This window comes from Thunnus albacares, chromosome 2, assembly GCF_914725855.1.
Source record: "Thunnus albacares chromosome 2, fThuAlb1.1, whole genome shotgun sequence".
Taxonomy (NCBI): Eukaryota; Metazoa; Chordata; class Actinopteri; order Scombriformes; family Scombridae; genus Thunnus; species Thunnus albacares.
This window is the reverse complement of record NC_058107.1, coordinates 37,678,892-37,702,473: the sequence shown is the minus strand read 5'-3', so window position 1 is coordinate 37,702,473 and position 23,582 is coordinate 37,678,892. Positions and strand designations below refer to the sequence as shown.

General features: G+C 39.4%; 1 protein-coding gene and 1 long non-coding RNA gene across 2 annotated transcripts in view; both read left to right on the top strand.

Annotated features, from left to right (window-relative positions):
- LOC122968417 (putative leucine-rich repeat-containing protein DDB_G0290503) overlaps nt 1-23,582 on the top strand; it is a 635,740-nt gene that overhangs the window by 377,048 nt on the left and 235,110 nt on the right. The window lies entirely within an intron of this gene.
- Nucleotides 497-21,112, top strand: LOC122969318. The gene is made up of 4 exons (XR_006398985.1): nt 497-627; nt 4,537-4,544; nt 5,073-5,079; nt 21,100-21,112. It is a non-coding gene; the product is annotated as an uncharacterized LOC122969318 (long non-coding RNA).

Genomic DNA, 23,582 nt, shown 5'->3' with positions numbered 1-23,582 from the left:
CAGGCAGAGAAGATAATACTTGTATCAGTCTATTGACGCTGTGAAAATGTTAATGCTGCTTGTGGACACCAACAATCATGAGACGTTTGAATGGTCGTTGTCATGAGCAGAATTATTACTGATTACATGTGACTGAATGAATGATTTTGTACATTTTCTGTATCTCAACAGCGGCAGCTCGGGCCATCATTGGAGGTGAGTAAAACCAGACTGAGACAGAATTACTCTTGTGTATATTAACATCTACAATGACAATGTTTTGTATTTTACAAAAAGTACAACTGTGTTCTGTATCTGTTTAATTGATTGATTGATCGACTGGGACAGTGTGCAGTGTGAAACATTGAAGATGCACTGCACCCGAGTTATCTTGAAGCTAGTTTGCATCTGTAGTCCCCAACAAAAAACATACAACAGCTTAACAAGAAACAGTACAAAACAATAAAAACAAACAAACAAAAAAACACACACAGAACACACCATACAAAATACAAAATACAAAACTACACACGGCACATCACATACACCCACAATGTCAATTACAACTTGTCAAATTTAAATCAAGACCATAGACGGAGTTTAGACTCAATGGTCACACAGTTGGATTGGTCTTTAGTACATTTTTTAGTTTGGCCTTGAATGTATTGATTGAACTACAGTTCTTTATATCATCAGGTAGGACTTTCCACTGAGTTGTGGCTTTCACAGAGAAAGCTGACTGCCCAAATGCAGTGTGACGAAATGGTACACTCTTGTATGGAGGATATTCCGGAGGATCTAATTGAACTTACTGAGCGAGTGTACACAAAGTCACATAGTGGAGGAGGCCAAACCATTTAACATTTTATAAACTAGGCACAAATTTGAGAATAATCTAAAATTCTCAAAGCTCAGTAAATTGTATTCCTCCAGTACCCTACAGTGATGGAAATGCATTGGCTTTTTGTCCAGAGTTTTAAGAGTTTGTTTACATAAGGACTCAAGAGGTTTTATGGCTGTTTCTCCAGCCTGCCCCCAACATGTGATGCAATAAGACATATGAGAAAGAATCATAGCTGCATAAATATCTCGGCTGCGTCCAAAGAGAGACAGTTTCTAATATGTCTAAAATTTGCTAAGTTGTACTTTATGGTTTTAACTGTTTTTTTAACATGTTTCTTAAAGTTCAAATTTGGATCCAGTGTCATACCAAGATATTTAATATCAGTAACTTTGTCAATTTTTTCACCTTTGATGAGAATATCAGTGTTAGGAGGTTGTACCATAGTCTTAGAGAAAAACATACCTTTTGTCTTGTTTACATTTAGACTCAGACATTGTGTGATCCTTTCCAATGCAATCGTCAGATTTGCAGCAGCTAACTCAGCTGTTTTTGCATGTGTGTACATGACATTGTCATCTGCATACATTTGTAGCTCTGCATCATGACGCTTTTGAGGGAGATCATTAATATATAGGCTAAATAATAGGGGACCTAACACTGACCCTTGAGGAACACCCATTTTGCACTTAATGTTACTGGACAGTATGTCACCAACTTTAACACATTGTCTCCTATTAGATAAATATGAAGACATCCATGCCAGTGCTCTAGATGAGAAGTTAAATTTAGAGAGTTTCGGTATTAAAACAACATGATTGACTGTGTTGAATGCTTTATGCAGATCTAAGAATACAGCATCAACTACTCCTCCTTTATCAAGTCTTGATTTAATTTGCTCTATTAAGTGCAAGGTAGCAGTTTCGGTGGAATGATTTGCTCTAAAGCCAAATTGCATACAATGTAGACCAAAATTGCTTGTATTAAGAAGTGTTGTTAGTTGTTTAATGACAACTTTTTCAGCAACCTTTGAGAATACTGGCAGTATACTTATTGGTCTGTAGTTACAATGGCACATTTCCAGTCATCAGGAAAGGAGCTGTGTTTAAAAGACAAGTATATTAAATTAACAATAGGGAAAGTTAAAATATCTTTGTGTGATTTGACAAACATGGTGTTTTTGGAGCTTTTTAAGGACCTGATGATTTTGTTTACTTGTAACTCATTAGTTTCTACCAGCTCGAGAACCTGGCGTGTAGCATCCATAGGAACAATATCCAGTTTCTTTTCGTTAATTTTTTCCTAACTCATTTACAGGCTCAAGAAAAAAATTATTAAAGACAGAAGCAACAGTAAATGATCTTCAATTAACTTTCTCTGTACTTTGAGTTTAAAATCTCCTAAAAATTTTGGGTCCCTCCTTGTGAGATTATCGATGTTTTTCCAGATCAGTTTACTGTTGCCTTTTGCCTCATTCAAAATATTGAGATAAAAACGAGATGTAGCTTCTCTTAGCTCTTGGATAACTTTGTTCCTTAAACCTTTATAAATCAGCATGTCAGTGTCTCTTCTAGTTTTAATTGCCTTCCTTAGTGCAGCATCTGTAGATTTAATTAGTTTCCACAAATTTTCATTAAACCACGGTAAATTTTTTTTATTTTTAGATTTTATCTGTATCCTCTCTTTCCCTCACAGAGTTGATTCTCTGAGTAAAAGTATCACAGCCATAGTCCAGATCATCAGAGGACAGTACATCATCCCAGTTCAAGCTGTTAATTTCATTGGTAAATTCTTCTTGCTTAGCTCTGGGTATGCATTGATGGACCATTGTTAGTTGCTGTGGTCTTAAATCTACTTTTAGTCAGTTTTCTTGCACATAGGGTTAGGTTATGATCTGATAAGCCAGTGATTAAATTTAACTTTTAGTTATTCTCTCTGGTTTGTTAGTAAATATCAGATCAAATTGTGTACTGTAGCATTTTGCAATCCTAGTTGGGCCTTTTACTAGTTGTTCTAGTTGGGATTTCTCTGTCATCATTTGTAGTTTTTTCCTCTTACTTTTATCCTCCCAGTTCACATTGAAATCACCCATAAGTAATAATTCTTTGTTGAGACTGCACTCTTTCAAGACTTCTATGAGTTGATCATAGAGAGTGTCATCTGCAGAAGGGGACCTATAGACACCTATGACGTTAAAAGACATTTGTTGGGATAACATTATTTTTATTCCAACATATTCTAACGTGTTACCTGCATTATAAACCACATGTTCACATTTGATGTTGTCTCTCACATAAAGAAGCACCCCTCCTCCTCTTCCATCAGGTCTGTATCTTCTGAAACATTAGTATTCAGGCACCGTGAACACACTCGCAGGAGTTGTTTGTTTCAACCATGTTTCAGTCAGACAGAGAAAGTCCAGATTTGAGTCAGACACAAGATGAGTTAGCTGATTGCTCTTTGCAGTAATGCTTCTGATGTTAAAATGTCCACCAAATAGCCCCCTCAGTTTCAGCTTCGGGTCCTATAAGACTATAAGACACTGGACCTATCAAGGTTTCCAAAGCCCAGTAGCGAAAAGTTATTCATGGAGCCATCATGCCTCGTGTTAACAAAGTTTAGTCTGTTAAGGGAGAAGCCCAGCTCAGAAAGTTGCTGCTCATTCGTCACTGGCACCAGAGGAGTCCCAGACACACTCAGGCACAAATCAGCATCAAAGCTTTGCAGCACTCCACGGGTCACTGGTCCGGGATTTAGCTGAATATCTCTGGAGAGCAGGATCAGCATGAAGAGGAGACCTACTATTCTCCGAAATGTGGTGGCAGATGATCGGTCCACTGGATCGGTGATTCGCTCTGGTACCTGGGCTCGTCCGTGCCACAGGACAGAGGAATAGATTGCGAAATATCCCAGTAAGTTATGATGAAAACTCACTGTAGAAGTGTCAACTGGCCATGAGCCAGCATTTGCCCCAAGCTCAATCACTCTGTCTCTCAGTTGTTTTCCATCAATGTTGACTGGTCTGGCCAGACAGACACATACAGGTGATACAGCAATGAGTACCAACAGTAGTCCAAAGAGCACTCCATGAAACACAGCCCAGGTGTTTTTGCTGATGAAACACTGTTTTGAACTTGACGCAGTTTTTGACAGGCATGCTCTGTGGTACGATAAAAGGCCTCGGAGGACCGTCCTATCTGGCAATCCCATCCACGATCCTGGTGTCCTCAGTGGGGAGAAAAGGCCGCCATCCGGGTGGTTAGGAACCCCAGAAGATCCATGTGGCCAGGACCGTTTCCTTTGATGTTGAGATGGATGGACAGATGGTCTTACCTGATGTTTATGTTTGAAAACCTGGACTGGCCTGGTAGCAGAGTCGGCAGGGGGATGAGCTGACCATCTCCCCATCCCGATGAGTGACCCCCAGTCATATGCCATCACTTCTTTAGTCCAGGGTGCACAGAGAGGCTCCAGCATGCGTGGATTACATTACCAGAAAGGATCCTTTAAGTTTTCTTCTTGTTTTCAAAAAAAAATCCTCTTCTGTTAGCTTCTTTAGTGCTGTATCTCCTTTGGAATATTGGTAACAGCAGCTAGCAGTTAGCAGTTAACAGCTATCTACTTGTTTTGATTTGAAAAATATATCCAAAAATGATGTTTCTTTTCTGTTCTTGCGGATCAATGTTATTCCTTCTTCTATAAAATCCTTTCTGAAGATTTTTGAGTGTTAATTTGCAAAATGTTCCACTTTTTTGGGTCCAATGTAATCAGGCTCACTCCCAGTGCAGCCATTCCTCCGGAATCCATGTTGTCAGATACAGTAAGATTATTCTTGTTTCCATGTCCATCTGCAACATAAAGTCTAAATTTTTATTCATTATCAACAAATACATATACAAGTACAAATACTGGGCTCTCTGCACATTCCCAGTCTAAACTTTTATTCTTTAAAGTCCTCCTTCACTCAAAAACATGTTTTTCTTCTTGTTCCTTCAGTTGGATGTTGTTCTCTTCTCTGTGCAGAATGATGTATGTGCAGAGTTTGTTTTCACATTCATCTGCTGAAGGAGGAAAGTTTCTCTGAGTTCACCTTAAATCTCAGTTTAACACGTGAACCTACGAGCAGGATTTGTGACATCACAACTAGTTTGGACCAGTTGTGGTCCAGTATGCAAATTACACAAGTGTGATGTGGAAACTTGAAGCCTCCAGTGCACAAACACTGAGAATGAACTTTACAGTGAAAGAGGAGATATCTGGTGTCCAGCAGGAAAACTTTAGAAATCAACAATATTTACAGATTCAGTGATTCTGGATTTTTAATGAAGGAGAAGGAGGAGATGTTTAAATGATTTAATGAGATAAATGAACCTTTTTGCAGAAAAAACACATCAGACACAAATTATTATTCAAAGCAGAGTATTTTTATATGTCTGAAAACATGTCTGCAGGAGATCTTTCATATATTTTCATTCATATTCTGTGTAGGGGAGCTCATGACCGTGTATTCAGGCTTATAGTTGTTCATTTTCATTTTTGGTTTGCTGTATGCTTCCATTTAGAATAAACACTGTAGGTGTGTGGTGCCTCATATGTAAGTACCTACAGAAGTCACTGGAGGGCAGTGCAAACTGGTTTTGCAGCTGGGAGAAAGTATTCAACTCATTTCTATCAAATAATTAATTGATTCCAATCAGACTTTTCTCTGTCCACCTCCTGAAAGCAGCATCCCACATGGATGGGAGGAAGTCTCTGTTAGCAGCTGCTGACATGACTCTGGACAAAGAAACCTGCCCTCCCAGTTTCTCCCTAACTGTGTCCCAGACCCTCAATGTGTGCCTAATCCATTCATTCTTTACTTTAAGTTTGCTCCAAGACTTTTTGTTCAGAAAAGGTCAAACAGACAGAGATATCTCTGGGTTGAGCTCTTCTCTATCTGGACCCATCCAGTCTCCTGATTATTACTAATCCATGTCACCACAGCACTGAGCTGAGCTGCCCAGAAATATCATGTGAAGTTAGGTTGACCCAGACCTCCTCTGTCTTACTCTGGATCTAATCTTTACATCACCAAATATAACTGATGATCACATTTCATAGCAGTGTGTCACACAAACCACTTGTGTTGCTTCTCTGTATTCATCAACCACAAAATATCTGATGAATTAATCAAAAAAGAATCAAAACTTTGTTCTGAAGGAGTCAAGTTTCTCTTCTTCTCCTTGTATTTATGTTTAAATGAGTCCAGACATCACAGGTACTGATGTGTGGCCTTCAGATACTGATACAGATACAAGTATAATGGTCTCAGTTCAGGCAGAGTAGATAATACTTGTATCAGTCTATTGAGGCTGTGAAAATGTTAATGCTGCTTGTGGACACCAACAATCATGAGACGTTTGAATGGTCGTTGTCATTAACAGGATTATTACTGATTACATGTGACTGAATGAATGATTCTGTACATTTTCTGTATCTTTACAGGGGCAGCTGTGGCCACCATAGGAGGTGAGTAAAACCAGACTATGACAGTGTTTTGTATTTTACAAAGGGTACATCTGTGTTCTGTATCTGTTTAATTGATCAGATACAGTAAGATTATTCTTGTTTTCATGTCCATCTGCAACATAAAGTCTAAACTTTTATTCTTTAAAGTCCTCCTTCACTCAAAAACATGTTTTTCTTCTTGTTCCTTCAGTTGGATGTTGTTCTCTTCTCTGTGCAGAATGATGTATGTGCAGAGTTTGTTTTCACATTCATCTGCTGAAGGAGGAAAGTTTCTCTGAGTTCACCTTAAATCTCAGTTTAACACGTGAACCTACGAGCAGGATTTGTGACATCACAACTAGTTTGTAGCCAATCGTGGTCCAGTATGCAAATTACACAAGTGTGATGTGGAAACTTGAAGCCTCCAGTGCACAAACACTGAGAATGAACTTTACAGTGAAGGAGGAGACATCTGGTGTCCAGCAGGAAAACTTTAGAAATCAACAATATTTACATATTCAGAGATTCTGGATTTGATTGAGGGAGAAGGAGGAGATGTTGTTTTAAATTAATATTTTTGTAGAAAAACCACATCAGACAGAAATTATTATTCAAAGCAGAGTATTTTTATATGTCCTAAAACATGTCTGGAGGGGATCTTTCATATATCTTCATTCATATTCTGTGTAGGGAGCTCATGAGTGTGAATTCAGGCTTGTAGTTGTTAATTTTTATTTTAGGTTTGCTGTTCGCTGCCATTTAGAATAAGTACTGTAGGTGTCTGGTGCCTCATATGTAAGTATGTATAGAAGTCACTGGAGGGCAGTGCAAACTGGTTTTGCAGCTGGGAGAAGGACTTTAACTCATTTCTATCAAATAATTGATTGATTCCAATCAGACTTTTCTCTGTCCACCTCCTGAAAGCAGCATCCCACATGGATGGGAGGAAGTCTCTGTTAGCAGCTGCTGACATGACTCTGGACAAAGAAACCTGCCCTCCCAGTTTCTCCCTAACTGTGTCCCAGACCCTCAATGTGTGCCTAATCCATTCATTCTTTACTTTAAGTTTGCTCCAAGACTTTTTGTTCAGAAAAGGTCAAACAGACAGAGATATCTCTGGGTTGAGCTCTTCTCTATCTGGACCCATCCAGTCTCCTGATTATTACTAATCCATGTCACCACAGCACTGAGCTGAGCTGCCCAGAAATATCATCTGAAGTTAAGTTGACCCAGACCTCCTCTGTCTTACTCTGGATCTAATCTTTACATCACCAAATATAACTGATGATCACATTTCATAGCAGTGTGTCACACAAACCACTTGTGTTGCTTCTCTGGATTCATCTACCACAAAATATCTGATGAATTAATCAAAACTTTGTTCTGAAGGAGTCAAGTTTCTCTTCTTCTCCTTGTATTTATTTTAAATGAGTCCAGACATCACAGGTACTGAGGTGTGGCCTTCAGATACTGATACAGATACAAGTATAATGGTCTCAGTTCAGGCAGAGTAGATAATACTTGTATCAGTCTATTGAGGCTGTGAAAATGTTAATGCTGCTTGTGGACACCAACAATCATGAGACGTTTGAATGGTCGTTGTCATGAGCAGAATTATTACTGATTACATGTGACTGAATGAATGATTCTGTACATTTTCTGTATCTTTACAGTGGCAACTGTGGCCTTCATGGGAGGTGAGTAAAACCAGACTGAGACAGAATTACTCTTGTGTTTATTAACATCTACAATGACAGTGTTTGTATTTTACAAAAAGTATAACTGTGTTCTGTATCTGTTTAATTGATCAGATACAGTAAGATTATTCTTGTTTTCATGTCCATCTGCAACACAAAGTCTAAACTAGGGGCGTGCCCTGTTGGGACTGGGAGGAGTGTGTTTGGTTATTAGTAATAATTCATAATTATCATAGATCATTATGAATTATGAAATCAAGATATTAATATTAATTAATAATACAGGGCACTAACTGTTACAGAGCCTCACAGGTGGACATAACTGTCGGATCTGTGATGAGCACGGTTGATTATTAGCAATAATTAATAATTATAAGAGATTACTATTAATTATAAACAAACACAAACAGCTATGTACAGTGTTGAACACATGCAGGTGAATGCATGTGTGTGACAAGATGGTGACGTTGTCTGGTATGATGATGTTGAGGGTTTAGACATGGAAATGACTATGGGAGGAGGTCACGTCACGCGAAAACCAAATGGCAGAAGTACAGCGGTGTCTTGGTTACACAATAACAAGATGGTCCCACCTGGTGGTCGGCGTCTTGCACTCATCCAATTCCATGTAAAACACACATATCTGATGGCGGATAAGGACGGACAGAGCAGTGCTTTATCCAATGTTATCTAACCATCAGATGCTTAAGAAGATGTGTGTGTATACGTGCGTGTGTGTGGGTTAGTCACAAGAGAGGAAAGCGACCGTGAGGGAGAGAGAAGCGGTTCCTTTGTCTACAGAGAGCACGCATACAGAGCGTACAGAGTACAAAGTAACTTACTTTCTTACTCATGGTGGCACAAACACAGCAGTAGTCCTGAGCACAAACACAAAACAGTCTAGTGGTGAACACAACTAAACAGGCAGCAAACTTAAAATACTCCTCAAAGTAAAGCAGCAAAAATGGACTCGGCGGTCTGTCAATTCACACAACAAAACAAAGATTAAAAGCTAAAAACAACAACAGCACTGAAGCTGAAACTAAAACACTATAACACTGTCTCTGCCCAGACATAAGCCTCTTACTTGGTCACTTCAGAAAGTGAGCAGGGTGTGTGTTAAGTCCATCTTCGGGTCTGGCTCGGTTCCTCGGTTCGGATGCTGATGGGGCTGTCCTCACGCTGTCCGTGGGGTTTCACGGCAGCTGATACTTGTCGGCGTGGCGGAGAAAGCAGTGGAGTCGACTCAGTCACAGAAGAGTGGGTCAGAGAAGTTATCCGTGTCTTCCTGAAGAAAATCTGTTTCTTCCTTCTGCAGGAGGTGAGAGAGAGGCAATGGTGTTTGGGTGAACACAGGCAAAGTCTCATCTCATCCGGTGAGGGGAGAGTCTTCCAGGCAGTGAGGGAAAAACACATGTACGGGTTACCTCCTTCAGTAAACTGGCTCACGGAGGCAGCAAAGCTTCCCTCAGCTCAGTTCACAATGGAGTGCGAGTTTCTGTGGGTGCGTTCAGTTTTTAAAGGGGCAGTGATGTCGCGGCTGTGTCATCATGACTCCCTCTGTGCTGGAGCATCTCTGCCAATGAGAGACTGTTGTTGAGACCATATCCGGTTTAGCACCTAGGTGCGAACTGAACAGTGCATGTTGGGATATGGAGTCCAAAATGGCGCCCTTTCCCGTTATCAGGCTTTGTGGGTTGCATGCAAGCCTGCCTTTGTCTCATAGAGAGGCCCAACAGCCTGGATGCAAATACATTATTCAGCAAAGCACAAAATAGTGGGTTTTTTTACAAATATTTGTTTCACACTAATATTTTAAAAATTCTTTGTTTTTGGGTAGAAAAAAAAAACATGTCAAATACCTGCATGCAGGTCAGCTACATCGCTATCTCAGTGTCTCTCCTCTGCTCCGCTGTCACATCTGTCAGTAGGTATCACTGAGGGGAGTCACATCCACCTGCTACATGACACACATTTCCTAATTTGGGCATCACTCTTGGAGTTGGGGATGTTCCCCAGAGATAAAGCTCAGCTACGGACCCATGTGAAGTGCCCCAAAGGGATCCTCCATAACATGTTGTTCCCCTTCTCCTTTCCACAAAGTTGGGTTGTAAAAAATAGGAAATAAATGAAGTGCAAAGCAAGAATTGCCTTTGAAGTTCTTCTCTACAGAGAAGAGACAGCACATCGTGTAACGAGTAACGTACTTGTTACACGATGTGCTGTCTCTGTGTTATGGGTGTATAAATAGGTAGAGGTCTGTCTGCAATGAGGCGATGAGTAAAGTTTCAGCTCTGTAGTCAGCGCAGTCGTCTATGTCTGGGAGACTCCAGTTCAAGACCCGGTGTGGGGACCTCCTTCATAAGGTAGTTTATTCACCAACACTTCTTGTAACTTATTGTAATTTTCTAAAATTAAAAGAGTAATGAAAACAAAAACAGGATTTTTAAGCCTCTTTCCACTTTTATTCAAATACAAATAACTTTGCTGGCTCAACAAATACATATACAAATACAAATACTGGGCTCTCTGCACATTCTTAGTCTAAACTTTTATTCATTAAAGTCCTCCTTCACTCAAAAACATGTTTTTCTTCTTGTTCCTTCAGTTGGATGTTGTTCTCTTCTCTGTGCAGAATGATGTATGTGCAGAGTTTGTTTTCACATTCATCTGCTGAAGGAGGAAAGTTTCTCTGAGTTCACCTTAAATCTCAGTTTAACACATGAACCTACGAGCAGGATTTGTGACATCACAACTAGTTTGTAGCCAATCGTGGTCCAGTATGCAAATTACACAAGTGTGATGTGGAAACTTGAAGCCTCCAGTGCACAAACACTGAGAATGAACTTTACAGTGAAGGAGGAGACATCTGGTGTCCAGCAGGAAAACTTTAGAAATCAACAGTATTTACATATTCAGAGATTCTGGATTATTAATGAAGGAAAATGTTTTGTTTTGAGGGTTTAATAAAGCACACTGTTAACTGAATTGAGCACTGATTTACCATCTTTCACATTCAAAGTAAAAAAACTGAACTTGACATTTTTTGTAATAACCTTCTTCTAGTTATAAATCTTCACAATTATACATTTGTACGTGGTAGAGGAGAGAATAAAGTGTCTTGTTATACTTTTGCTAATGTCATGCTATAAGATAACTTTAAGATATACCTAGCATTAGCAAACATGGCAGTTTGGGGCAACTTAGTTAAGTTATTGTTGTGGTAAAATCTTCAAATGGGCCAATAAATCTTCAAGTCACCCACAACTAAGTATTAAACTCAAAACTTATAAGAGAAAGACTCAAAGAAATGGAAGCTGGTAGAGTTCAATGTGAATAGGTTTACTCTGCATAAAGAGCAACACAAAGCAAACCGAGGCCTTGATCCCGGGATAAAGAACCTAATGCAAAATCATAAAACATTAAATTATATACCTCTCATAACCCCTCCTCATGCAGAGCTTATTTTCTAAACTCCACCTCGCTTGACCTTGACACTTTGGAAATAATCCAGACATGACTCATCTTAAAAAAAAAGGTGTCAAACTTCTCTAACATGTATCAATTGTACCTGGCATTTTCCACATACACATGGCCTAGTGGCCTTCAATCATTGCACACAGAGAATCAAAATGTGATATTACTGATCATCCCCTTCCAAATTCCCCTGGGAACATCTCTTACTGATGTAAATGTTATCTTTGCACAGTTACTAACACGTTGCACAGTTACTAGCATAACTAATTGTTGAGGACATCTGTCTCCACCACATTATCACATGTGACAATCAATCAATCTTTATTTATATAGCGCCATATCACAACAGAAGTCATCTCAAGGCACTTTTCACATAGAGCAGGTCAAGACCGTACTCTTTAATTTACAGAGACCCAACAATTCCCCCATGAGCAAGCACTTGGCGACAGCGGTAAGGAAAAACTCCCCTTTAACGGGTAGAAACCTCAAGCAGACCCCGGCTCTTGGTGGGCGGCCATCTGCTTTGACCGGTTGGGTTGAGAGAGAGAAAGAGAGAGGGAAAGGGGGAGGGGGGACAGAAGAAAAACAATCACAACAACAAACAACAACAAGCACAAGCAGCAACAGCCAGGGAAGGATGCCATCAGGACTGTGAAGGACCGCGAAGGTTCGGCCCGGGAGTCAGGTTTTTCTGTGAGATGAGAAAGCACAAAAAACTCCGGGGAAGAAGCAAAGTTAGTGACATGCATTGATGTTACATGAATGCATACAGATGGAGAGGAGGAGGAGGAGAGAGGAGCTCAGTGCATCATGGGAAGTCCCCCAGCAGTCTAGGCCTATAGCAGCATAACTAAGGGCTGATCCAAGGCGAGCCTGGTCGACCCTAACTATAAGCTTTATCAAAAAGGAAAGTTTTAAGCCTACTCTTAAACATAGAGAGGGTGTCTGCACCCTGGACTGAATCCGGTAGATGGTTCCATAGAAGAGGAGCCTGGTAGCTGAAGGCTCTGCCTCCCATTCTACTTTTAAAGACTGTAGGGACCACCAGTAAGCCTGCATACTGGGAGCGCAGTGTTCTAGTGGGATAATACGGTATTATGAGCTCTTCAAGATATGATGGTGCCTGACCATTAAGGGCTTTGTAAGTTAGGAGAAGGATTTTAAATTCTATTCTAGATTTTACAGGAAGCCAATGTAGTGAAGCTAAAATGGGAGAAATGTGGTCTCTTTTTCTAGTTTTAGTCAGAACACGTGCAGCTGCGTTCTGGACCAGCTGGAGAGTCTTTAGAGACTTGTTAGGGCAGCCTGATAATAAGGAATTGCAATAATCCAGCCTAGAAGTAACAAATGCGTGAACTAGTTTTTCTGCATCGTTTAGGGACAGGATGTGCCTGATTTTTGTGATATTACGTAAGTGAAAAAAGGCTGTCTGTGAAATTTGATTTATGTGGGAGTTAAAGGACATATCCTGATCAAAGATAACTCCCAGATTCCTTACAGTGGTGCTGGAGGCCAGGGTAATGCCATCCAGAGCAGCTTTATCATTAGATAATGTGTTTCTAAGGTGTTTAGGGCCAAGCACAATAACTTCAGTTTTATCTGAATTTAGTAGTAGAAAATTGCAGGTCATCCAGGTCTTTATGTCGTTAAGGCATGTTTGGAGTTTGTTTAACTGATTGGGTTCATCTGGCTTCATTGATAAATATAATTGTGTATCGTCTGCGTAACAATGAAAATTTATGGAGTGTTTCCTAATAATATTACCTAAAGGAAGCATATATAAGGTGAATAGAATTGGTCCAAGTACAGAACCTTGTGGAACTCCGTGTCTAACTTTTGCCTTCACGGAGGATTCATCATTCACATGTACAAACTGAAATCGGTCTGATAAATAGGACTTAAACCAGGTTAATGCAGTTCCTTTAATGCCAATTAAATGTTCCAGTCTCTGCAAAAGGATTTGATGGTCAATTGTGTCAAATGCAGCACTAAGATCTAACAGGACAAGTATAGAGACAAATCCTTTGTCTGATGCAGTTAGGAGGTCATTTGTGACTTTCACCAGTGCTGTTTCTGTGCTATGATGCACTCTAAATCCTGACTGAAAATCCTCAAATAAACTATTGTTATGTAGAAAGTCACATAACTGATTAGAGACTGCTTTCTCAAGGATCTTGGATAGAAATGGAAGGTTAGATATAGGTCTATAATTGGCTAAAACACCTGAATCAAGAGTAGGCTTTTTAAGAAGAGGTTTAATTACAGCTACTTTAAAGGACTGTGGTACATAGCCTGTTACTAAAGACAGATTGATCATATCTAGTAAAGAAGTGCTCACTAAGGGTAAGGCTTCCTTAAGCAGCCTAGTTGGGATGGGGTCTAAGAGACAGGTTGATGGTTTAGCTGAACAAATCATTGAAGTTAGTTCAGACAAGTCTACTGGAGAAAAACAGTCCAAATATATGTCAGGATTTACTGCCGTTACCAAGGTTCCTATGTTTGGGGAGAGAACGGTGCTTGTTGAGGGCAGGAGATGGTTAATTTTGTCTCTAATAGTTAGAATTTTATCATTAAAGAAGCTCATAAAGTCGTTACTACTGAGAGCTATAGGAATACATGGATCAGTAGAGTTATGACTCTTTGTCAGCCTGGCCAAAGTGCTGAAAAGGAACCGAGGGCAGTTTTTATTCTCTTCTATTAATGCTGAGTAATACGCGGCTCTGGCATTACAGAGGGCCTTCCTATATGTTTTAAGACTATCTTGCCAGACTAAGCGAGAATCTTCTACTTTGGTGGAACACCCAATCCTTTCCAATTTTCGCGATGTTTGCTTTAATTTGCGGGTTTGGGAGTTATACCATGGAGCTAACCTCTTACGTTTTATTATCTTCTTTTTTAAGGGGGCGATGGAGTCGAGTGTTTGTCTTAGTGAGCCTGCAGCACTATCAATAAGATTATCAATTTGGGAGGGACTAAAGTTAACATAAGAGTCCTCTGTAGTATTGAGACATGGCAGTGAATTCAGTATTGACGGAATTGCTTCCTTAAATTTATCTACAACACTATCAGATAGACATCTAGTGAGGACATTTTTATCTAATGGTGTGTAATCCAGTAATAGGAATTCAAAAGTTATTAAAAAATGATCTGATAAAATAGGATTTTGTGGAAAAATTATTAAATGTTCAATTTCAATCCCATAAGTTAGAACAAGGTCTAGGGTGTGGTTAAGACAGTGAGTGGGATTATTTACACACTGAGAGAAGCCAATTGAGTCTAATAATGAGAGAAATGCAGTGCTGAGACTGTCACTATCAACGTCCACATGAATATTAAAATCACCTACTATAATTACTTTATCTGTACTAAGGACTAAATACGACAAAAACTCTGAGAATTCAGATAGGAATTCAGAGTACGGGCCAGGAGGACGGTACACTATAACAAATAGAACTGGCTGTAAAGTTTTCCAGGTTGGCTGAGAGAGACTAAGAACAAGGCTTTCGAATGAGTTATAATTAAATTTAGGTCTAGGGTTGATGATTAGGCTTGAGTTGAAAATGGCTGCAACTCCTCCTCCTCGGCCAGTGTCTCGAGGAATATGAGTATTAATATGACTGGGGGGAGTGGATTCATTAAGGCTGACATATTCTTCATGACACAGCCAGGTTTCAGTAAGACAAAATAAATCAATACGATGATCTGAAATTAAATCGTTTACTAAAACTGCTTTAGATGAAAGAGATCTAATGTTCAAGAGTCCACATTTAATTATCTTATTTTGTTGTACTATTGCAGTAGTGGTTTTAATTTTTACTAGATTTTCATGAATGACTCTTCTTTTATATAACAACTTGCCCAAAATCCCTGAGACAAGTTACCAGTGTGCATAGACACAGACAGTCTGCTTGTCAACTGTTGTCATACATAATTTTGAGTTTTGTGAATGTGTTTTTAAAGAAAGAAAGAAAGGAAGGAAGAAAGGAAGAAAAGAAAGAAGTAAGGGAGAAGAGATGGTCATGAATTATTAAAGAAAAACAGAAAAGGACAGCACAGCACCTGATGTGATGCTAAGGGCAGTGAGGCAGGTGAAGTTAGCAAATAAATCAATCAGGAGTACAGCAAAGGATTATAACATTAACTACTAAATGCTCAATACTGCAAGGCATTCACTGCAGCTGAGATAGAAAGTCATCCCAACAACAGGTTGGGTATAGCCCAGACTTAGAGCTTCAGCTTGAGCAGTACCTTATGAGATCAGCTGACATCTATTTTGGTATGTCCCCAACTGAGGTGAGAAAGCCTGGGCTGAATAAGAAAAGGCCAGCAGAGAGTAGTTTACACACTTTGTCAGGGCCGGCCCTAGGATTTTGGTGGCCCTAAACAAGATTCTGTTTGTGGGCCCAAAACACTCCCAGCACAACCACTAAATCACATACACTGCTCATAACTGAACACGAACAAAACAATGCCTATTAAAAATATATTAAAATTTGAGAAGTTAAGATACAATTAACAATTACAAAGTATTCAAAATAATAAATAACAAAGTCAATATATTTAAACTATAAAAAACAACAAACTTGCACATAACAAGGTCTATAAAAAAAGACAATGACAAATGAACACCAATAAAACCAAAAATATTTTGCCAATTAAAATAGCAATGAAAAATCAATATAAGAGTGCAAAATATTCTAAATTAAGTGAACACTTCAAAAGTCAATGGCAGGGTACAGGCAATCCTCAGGGATATCCAAAGATTTGGATGCAATTCCGTCAGTTCCTTCTTCTGGACAAAGTCCAGCAGTTCAAATGCAGTCATCCCATTTGTAACTGAGGAAGGTGTCTGATTTCCATGGCATGCTGTGAAAATGTTAATGCTGCTTGTGGACACCAACAATCATGAGACGTTTGAATGGTCGTTGTCATGAGCAGAATTATTACTGATTACATGTGACTGAATGAATGATTCTGTACATTTTCTGTATCTCTACAGTGGCAGCTGGGGCCACCCTTGGAGGTGAGTAAAACTGGACTGAGACAGAATTACTCTTGTGTTTATTAACATCTACAATGACAGTGTTTGTATTTTACAAAAAGTACAGCTGTGTTCTGTATGTGTTTAATTGATCAGATACAGTAAGATTATTCTTGTTTTCATGTCCATCTGCAACACAAAGTCTAAACTTTTATTCATTAAAGTCCTCCTTCACTCAAAAACATGTTTTTCTTCTTGTTCCTTCAGTTGGATGTTGTTCTCTTCTCTGTGCAGAATGATGTATGTGCAGTTTGTTTTCACATTCATCTGCTGAAGGAGGAAAGTTTCTCTGAGTTCACCTTAAATCTCAGTTTAACACGTGAACCTACGAGCAGGATTTGTGACATCACAACTAGTTTGTAGCCAATCGTGGTCCAGTATGCAAATTACACACGTGTGATGTGGAAACTTGAAGCCTCCAGTGCACAAACACTGAGAATGAACTTTACAGTGAAGGAGGAGACATCTGGTGTCCAGCAGGAAAACTTTAGAAATCAACAATATTTACATATTCAGAGATTCTGGATTTGATTGAGGGAGAAAGAGGAGATGATGTTTTAGGGCTGTAGTCAACCAAAGAAAATTTTGTTTGACTGAAATTGTACATAATCTTCAACTAATCGATTAGTGGGGGGTAACGGGACAGAGCGCACAGTGAACTCAACAGCCACACATTTCTCTGTCTCGCGTCTTCATGTTAGGCTAACCCATTGTTGCAAACTTTGGAGCTAACCTCCTTCACTTTTCCAGCACTTGGGGAAACAACAGACGTGACTTTTTAGCATTTATTAAGTGACAGACTCACAACTTACTGCTAACCTTTTCCTCTGCTCTGCTCACATCCACCGTCACTTTCCTGCCGCTCGCTCTTTCCCGCTCGCTACGCACACATACTACGCAATGCCCTATTCCTAAACGGAGTTATGCTACCAATAGTTTCCCAGGCAAAGACACAGAGGTTGACTCACGTACCGGAACAGTGCTGTACAGAGTCTCCCAAATGCTATTGATTTCCGAATGAATGTATATTTGGCGTTATTTTTGGCATTAAAAAATATTTTTTTGGCCTGGCGGGGGTTCTCGTTGTTATAATTATAGGAGAAACACTGATTCAGTAAATGTTCAATAAACGTTGAGTACAGTTAGACCCAAGAGGTCTCCATCAGGTTGGGCGAGTTCAAAGTTGTGGAAACAACGGGGGTGTTTTGAATACACCCCTGTTGTTTTCACAGGTAATTTGTTAGTCTGTCCCTCCCGCCGCAGGAAATAATGGATTAATTCTGGAGGCTGTTGATGTAGCACTTTTTCTCCTTATGAAAATAACACAGAGGTTATTTGATCAATGAGAATTTGGTCTGACAAGAGCACAACGACCAACTAATCCATCAGTCGACCAGGAGACTACAGCCCTAGTTGTTTTAGGGATTTAATGAGGTAAATTAACATTTTTGTAGAAGGACCACATCAGACACAAATTATTATTCAAAGCAGAGTATTTGTATGTGTCCCAAAATATGTCTGGAGGAGATCTTTAAGTAAAAATTCATTCACATTCTGTGTAGGGGAGCTTATGAGTGTGAATTCAGGCTTATAGTTGTTCATTTTGATTTTTGGTTTGATGTTCACTGCCACTTGGTCTCAGTTCAGGCAGAGTAGATAATACTTGTATCAGTCTATTGAGGCTGTGAAAATGTTAATGCTGCTTGTGGACACCAACAATCATGAGACGTTTGAATGGTCGTTGTCATGAACAGAATTATTACTGATTACATGTGACTGAATGAATGATTCTGTACATTTTCTGTATCTCTACAGGGGCAGCTGGGGCTGCCGTGAAAAGTGAGTGAAACCAGACTGAGAGAATTACTCTTGTGTTTATTAACATCTATAATGACAGTGTTTTGTATTTTACAAAAAGGACATTTGTGTTCTGTATCTGTTTAATTGATCAGATACAGTAAGATTATTCTTGTTTTCATGTCCATCTGCAACATAAAGTCTAAACTTTTATTCATTAAAGTCCTCCTTCACTCAAAAACATGTTTTTCTTCTTGTTCCTTCAGTTGGATGTTGTTCTCTTCTCTGTGCAGAATGATGTATGTGCAGAGTTTGTTTTCACATTCATCTGCTGAAGGAGGAAAGTTTCTCTGAGTTCACCTTAAATCTCAGTTTAACACGTGAACCTACGAGCAGGATTTGTGACATCACAACTAGTTTGTAGCCAGTATGTAACTTACACAAGTGTGACTTTTTGTTGAGAAAAGGTCAAACAGACAGAGATATCTCTGGGTTGAGCTCTTCTCTATCTGGACCCATCCAGTCTCCTGATTATTACTAATCCATGTCACCACAGCACTGAGCTGAGCTGCCTAGAAATTTCATCTGAAGTTAGGTTGACCCAGACCTCCTCTGTCTTACTCTGGATCTAATCTTTACATCACCAAATATAACTGATGATCATATTTCATAGCAGTGTGTCACACAAACCACTTGTGTTGCTTCTCTGTATTCATCTACCACAAAATATCTGATGAATTAATCAAAAAAGAATCACAACTTTGCCCCGAAGGAGGCAAGTTTCTCTTCTTCTCCTTGTATTTATTGTTAAATGAGTCCAGACATCACAGGTACTGAGGTGTGGCCTTCAGATACTGATACAGATACAAGTATAATGGTCTCAGTTCAGGCAGAGTAGATAATACTTGTGTCAGTCTATTGTGTACTGATTACAAGTGACTGAATGAATGATTTTATACATTTTCTGTATCTTTACAGTGGCAACTGTGGCCATCGTGGGAGGTGAGTAAAACTGGACTGAGACAGAATGACTCTTGTGTATACTAACACAAAACAATGACAGTGTTTTGTATTTTACAAAAAGTACAACTGTGTTCTGTATCTGTTTAATTGATCAGATACAGTAAGATTATTTTTGTTTTCATGTCCATCTGCAACATAAAGTCTAAACTTGTATTCATTCAAGTCCTCCTCCACTCAAAAACATGTATTTAGGGCCTGAGCCCCAAAGGGGCGAAGACCCTATTGTATTTCATGTGATTGTTTCTTTCTTCTTCTTCTTCTTTCTTATTACTATGCCACTTCAACTCTAAATTTGACCCCCTAAACATGCTCAAAAACTCACCAAATTTGGCACACACATCAGGTCTGGTGAAAAATTTGATAAAATATAAAAATTAACCCCCAAAGTGCCAAAATGTGCTCTCTAGCGCCACCTATGTAATTAAAATGGCCTCCACGGCATGTAGGAATGTCGTAGAGAGATTGAACCAAAACTTTAATGAGGTAAATTAACATTTTTGTAGAAAAAACACATCAGACACAAAGTATTATTCAAAGCAGAGTATTTTTATATGTCTGAAAACATGTCTGCAGGAGATCTTTCACATATTTTCATTCATATTCTGTGTAGGGGAGCTCATGACCGTGTATTCAGGCTTATAGTTGTTCATTTTCATTTTTGGTTTGCTGTATGCTTCCATTTAGAATAAACACTGTAGGTGTGTGGTGCCTCATATGTAAGTACCTACAGAAGTCACTGGAGGGCAGTGCAAACTGGTTTTGCAGCTGGGAGAAAGTATTCAACTCATTGCTATCAAATAATTGACTGATTCCAATCAGACTTTTCTCTGTCCACCTCCTGAAAGCAGCATCCCACATGGATGGGAGGAAGTCTCTGTTAGCAGCTGCTGACATGACTCTGGACAAAGAAACCTGCCCTCCCAGTTTCTCCCTAACAGGGTCCCAGACCCTCAATGTGTGTCTAATCCATTCATTCTTTACTTTAAGTTTGCTCCGAGACTTTTTGTTCATTACTAATCCATGTCACCACAGCACTGAGCTGAGCTGCCCAGAAATATCATGTGAAGTTAGGTTGACCCAGACCTCCTCTGTCTTACTCTGGATCTAATCTTTACATCACCAAATATAACTGATGATCACATTTCATAGCAGTGTGTCACACAAACCACTTGTGTTGCTTCTCTGTATTCATCTACCCAGTGGCCTTTTTATATGTAAAAAATTGGTGGGGCACCAACTACTTAGATAGGCTACATACCAGGAAAACCACAGTACTTGCTCTTGCTACTGATGTGTTTTTTTTAACATGTTATGGGTCCATGTATGGCTCCACAAAACACTTTTAACAACAAAGCAGCTTCTAGCAGGTCTTGTACACATGTACAGATGAAGAGAGAGAGAGAGTGTAAGTGAGTGAGTGAGTTAGTGAGTGAGAGAGAGAAATTATACAAGTTACATTATCACTGTCACAAGCCTAAATTACACAACACGTAGTTCCGACCAAGCAATCTGATTGGTCAACTAGATATTTAGAACGTGCTCAAATCAGCATGACAGCACACCTAGCCATGCCCAAATGAAAAAAGCCTCATCACTACAAATATCACTCCGCCATTCATTAGAACTACAGACCGTGACGTCGCGCTAACAACTACAGTCACTTCTGGGTAGATGACTGGTGGTTGATTTGAATTGTAGAGATCTGTGAACTTGTTTTTTTCTGTTGTCAATTTCAGCTGTAACTGTAACGTTTGAAGATATATAGTTACACACGGTGCTCCAACCTATCTGACATCTCTGCTGGGTTTATTGTTTGTACTGTGTTGCTTTGCTAGCGTCTTTGGTTTGGTTTGTTTTGTGGGGGGATCTGCGGTGAAAACCCGGAGCAGAGTTTTGAGTTGTCTTTCTTTTATGTTTATGAAACTAGATTGAATTGAACTGATTAGGGGTTGTGGGGAAAACAAAACAGACCGTTTACCGAATGGATTGAACTCTGAGACTGTGGGACGAGTTACACCCTACACACATTAAAAAAGATGAACCCTTCTTCACTCTTTATTGTTACCCGGCTCCCCCATACACAGCAAAACTTTGCCATTTTCCCTTCAGTTGAGAGTTTATCTCAGCTCCCACTCCGACATCCTCCATCAACTGTGCTGGTGAGTCGGTGACACGGCTACTAGCTTAAAAATGTCTGAGAAGTTTGCGGATGTAGTAGGTAAATCCGTCCATGGAAAAAAAAATGTCAGTTGATGTCTTAGTTACTAGGAAGATTGAGACAGCAAAGCAGTTTTATGTTTATATGTGTGTTATTTATTCAGTTTGGGAAATCCCACGATCTCCAGAATGACGCTGAAGCACACCCTCTCGTGTAATATTGCTTAATTACGAATGCGATATTCTATCGTCATAAGCCGTCACAATAAAGCTCGGAACAAATGAGCAAAGAGCTCAACACCACTGAATGTCACACCGAAGTGCAAAGACAACTTTTTAGAGATACTAAGTTAATCCATTCTATGACAACAACTTTATGACAACAACCTCAATAGATAAGCATGGACACACTGACACTTGTCATCATCTATATCAATCGATCCAGCACAACAATAGAACCACCAAGGCAGGATGATAAAATATGCTTTCACTCACCAGCTGACGGCTCAGAAAAGGGCAGCATGGCGGTTTTTCCTCTGGGCAAACGTCACCACGTTAAAGCCGTGGTTAATTTTACCAGCAATTTGAGTGATGACAGTATTCTGTGGCTGGTGGGCTCCGAGGCGCTTTAATTCCAGTTTCTCCTCCAAATAAAGGGTTTATACCCTGTGCTTGAGTATGAAATCCGCTTTATTTTTCTCAAGTTAGCTGGCATTAGCTAAGAAAGTTTTCCCCTCTTTTTGCTGACTGTAAATTCCAAGCTCGTGCTGTAGCCGCACTGCAGCGTCATTTGAAATATGAAATGACGCTTTAGTGGGGCTACGGCATGGATGTATTGTAAGAGTTCTTATTATACATCCATGGGCTTCGGGCTGTCTGACCCACTTGTCATAAATTTCGTGTGATCTGCATTGAATACACCAACACTCTGAGCATGCGTATTCATATTTTCCCACGTACAATACACGTTGCATTGCCCCACATTCACACCGGCTACCATAGGCCCACTGCGGACACGAATCAGGGAATGCAGTCTGAAGCAGAAGGCAGGGAACAATTAAAAATGAACTAAAATCCCAACACAAATTATATAATGCAATTTATGAAGATGGTATATTCATAGATAATAAATTATAGCTGATATAAATTTGAAAATTGATAATAACGTCATTTGTTTGCACAGTTCTTTCTGGTGACAGCAGGTGGGGCTGTGCCCCTAATGACCAGTCGCCAGTGCATCTACCACCATCTGCTGAATTAATCAAAAAATAATCAAAACGTTGTTCTGAAGGAGTCGAGTTTCTCTTCTTCTCCTTGTATTTATTTTTAAATGAGTCCAGACATCACAGGTACTGAGGTGTGGCCTTCAGATACTGATACAGATACAAGTATAATGGTCTCAGTTCAGGCAGAGTAGATAATACTTGTATCAGTCTATTGAGGCTTTGAAAATGTTAACGCTGCTTGTGGACACCAACAATCATGAGACGTTTGAATGGTCGTTGTCATGAGCAGAATTATTACTGATTACATGTGACTGAATGAATGATTCTGTACATTTTCTGCATCTCTACAGCGGCAGTTCGGGCCATTATAAAAGGTGAGTAAAACTGGACTGAGACAGAATGACTCTTGTGTATACTAAGATATAAAATGGTAGTGTTTTGAATTTTACAAAACCGTACATTTGTGTTCTGTATCTGTTTAATTGATCAGATACAGTAAGATTATTCTTGTTTTCATGTCCATCTGCAACATAAAGTCTTAACTTTTATTCTTTAAAGTCCTCCTTCACTCAAAAACATGTTTTTCTTCTTGTTCCTTCAGTTGGATGTTGTTCTCTTCTCTGTGCAGAATGATGTATGTGCAGAGTTTGTTTCCACATTTTTGTAGAAAAACCACATCAGACACAAATTATTTTTCAAAGCAGAGTATTTCCAAACATGTCCTAAAACATGTCTGGAGGGATCTTTAAATATAAGTTCATTCACATTCTGTGTAGGGGAGCTTATGACTGTGAATGCAGGCTTGTAGTTGTTAATTTTCATTTTTGATTTGCTGTACGCTGCCATTTAGAATAAGT